Source organism: Cebus imitator, unplaced genomic scaffold, assembly GCF_001604975.1.
Source record: "Cebus imitator isolate Cc_AM_T3 unplaced genomic scaffold, Cebus_imitator-1.0 Scaffold26, whole genome shotgun sequence".
NCBI lineage: Eukaryota > Metazoa > Chordata > Mammalia > Primates > Cebidae > Cebus > Cebus imitator.
In genome coordinates, this window is record NW_016107341.1 from 9,778,237 (window position 1) to 9,781,096 (window position 2,860).

General features: G+C 37.4%; 1 protein-coding gene across 1 annotated transcript in view; it reads left to right on the plus strand.

The window, feature by feature from the left end:
- The window catches only part of LOC108300306 (gamma-secretase activating protein), a 106,285-nt gene that overhangs the window by 51,160 nt on the left and 52,265 nt on the right, over positions 1 to 2,860 (plus strand). The window lies entirely within an intron of this gene.

Consider the following 2,860-nt stretch of genomic DNA (forward strand, 5'->3'; position numbering starts at 1 on the left):
TTTTTTTTGAGACAAAGTTTGGCTCTGTTGGCAGGTTGGAGTGCAGTAGTGCGATCTTGGCTCACTGCAACCTCTGCCTCCCAGGTTCAAGCTATTCTTCTGCTTCAGCCTCCCAGGTAGTGGTATTACAGGTGCCTGCCACCACGCCTAGCTAATTTTTGTATTCTTAGTAAAGACAGGGTTTCACCATGTTGGCTAGGAGGTCTCGATCTCCTGACCTCATGATCCACCCGCCTTGGCCTCCCAAAGTTCTGGGATTACAGGCATGAGTCACTGTGCCCAGCTGCCACAGTTATTCTTAACAGCAGAGTTATTCTTCTAGTAGTTATTGTTTGTATGATTTTAATAGAGGAGATGGATTTGTATTCAACCAGTCTACATTTTCTCACCTGCTCCATCTTTTAACAAATGGCAACCAGCAAATGCTATGCTTTCTGTGTCAGGATTCCTGATATGTTTGGTTCTAAACTTATGTACCTAGCTTTAAAAGCCATGCTGCAGCCTACCGATATAACAATCAGAGCTTGACATAAAGTTATTAATGTGAAATATTTTGTTCCTTAATTTTAGTTTTTATAGATAGAAAAATATGGAGGTAAAGAATACCTAAAAATGACAGATGAATATGATTACATTCAATAAATATGGTGAAAAAAATGCTCATTAACCTTAGTCATCTAAGTAATCAGCTCTATAACTACATATAATAGCCATTTTAAATATCTCAACTTTAGTGGACATTTACTAGAGTTAAGTAGCATTTGGACTAAAATTGCATTCCTTTGAAGCCAAATATTACAGGATATTCACCCATTAGGCCAATGTTTATCCAGCACTTACTGTTTGCTAGGTGTTGGGATGTGATGATAAGTAAAACTGCCCTAATCTTTATTGTCATAAAAGTTACTATTTGGTGCAGATTTTATACATTATATAAGTGCACACATAATATTTAAGTGGAATCACATTATGATTGAGCTAAATTATAGGAAGAAATGAAAACTTATAATGGAGGTTTAATAGAAGATACTAATATCTTCAACCATGTTGTAATTCATCCAGTTCATCGTCGTTTCTTCCTCCCTGCAAGATACTCCATCCCATCCTGTTCTTAGTCCTGAAAATTGCCCTCTTTCTACTTCACTCCTACATAATCCATTCCCTTTTTTGTCCCTCCAGGACTGTCCCCCCAGGTCTCCCTCAGCTGTACTCATCCCTTCATATACTAGTCCTGGGGCACTCAAGGGAGTGATATTTCAGTGGAGACTTGAAGGATGTATATGAGCTAAGACCATGTCACTGCAGTAAAGTGAGTGAGAGATAGAGAAAGCTGGAGAGGTAGGAAGGGGTCAGGCCCTGTAGGACCTTGTGGATCACGGGAGGATTTTAGACTTTATCCTGAGTGATGAGTAGTCATTGAAGGATATTTTTTGTTACTATACAATTTATTTTGAGAATGTGCAAGCTCACTGTTGAGTGAAAAATACACTTAAAGCTCACTTTAAGTTGAAAAATACAATGAACATCCATGTACCTTTTACTCAAACAATCGTATCATTTATGATATTTACTTTATCATTCTCACTTTATATAGGTATCATTTTCTTCTTTTTTGACAGTCATTCAAAATAGGTTGCAGACATCATAACACCTAACCACTAGGTAATTCAGCACATACCTCCTTTGACCAAGGACACTCTTCTACATAATCTCTGTTCCCTTATTACTGAAATAAATTAATCACATTAGTCAATAAACTTTATTCATATTTTCATAATTTTTTCAAAAATCTGTGTGTATATATAAATAAATATATATGTATATAACTTGTAAAGTCAGGATTCCATAGAGATTAATGCATTACATTTGGTCATTTAAGTCTTTGTAGTCTCTGTTAATGTACAGCAGTTTTCATGTCTTCCCTGCCTTTTCTTTTCATTGACATATTGAAGAGTCCAGGCCATTTGTCTTAAGGAATGATCTACATTCTGGATTTATCTAATTGTTTACTTACATAAACATTTAACTTTTTCCTCTATACATTTCCTGTAAAATGGAAGCTACATGCAACAGAGTAACAGCATAGTTAGACATAAGTTAAGTGTTTTTAGTGAGAATACTTCATAGGTGATGTTGTAAACTTTGTTTTTATTAGATCAGGAGGCCTATAATGTCAGGACATCCTACTGTTAGTGATGCTAAGTCTGCTCATTTGGTTAAGTGGTAACCACTGTATGTCCTCCTTGTGAAGTTACATTTTAACCTCTGAATTAGTAATTTGTAGGACAGTGCTTTGTCACCATGTGACTATTCTATTCTCTAACAGCTTTTCACCTGTCAGTTTGAAGATTCACTGATACTCGTTCACTGAAGTGTCTATGCAGGCAGTCATGTGATTGGATATGTATTTTCAAATGATCACTGTGGCTTCTGTATGGAGGATGGATTGGAGGAGGCAAGAGAGAAAGTGGGAAGATGAACAGTTAAGATGAAGTCTAGCTCTGTATTTGAAATAAGGGTGAACTAGGATGGGCAGTACAGGTGGAGAGAACTGGATGGGTTTGAGATACATTTTGGAGATGAAATTGAGATAATTTGCTCTAAATTACATTGAAGAGGAGTGGTTCTCAGGTTTCTGGCATCAGCAAATGAGTGAACAGTGGTGCCATTTACTGAGGCATAGGGGTTTTGGTGGAGCTTAGGAAGATTGTGATTTTTGTTTTGGACATTTTGACTAAAAGATCTGGAGCTTAGAAGAGGGTTCAGAACTGACAATAAATAGCCGGGCGCTGTGGCTCATGCCTGTAATCCCAGCTCTTAGGGAGGCAGAGGCGGGAGGATAGCTTAAGCCCAGGAGTTC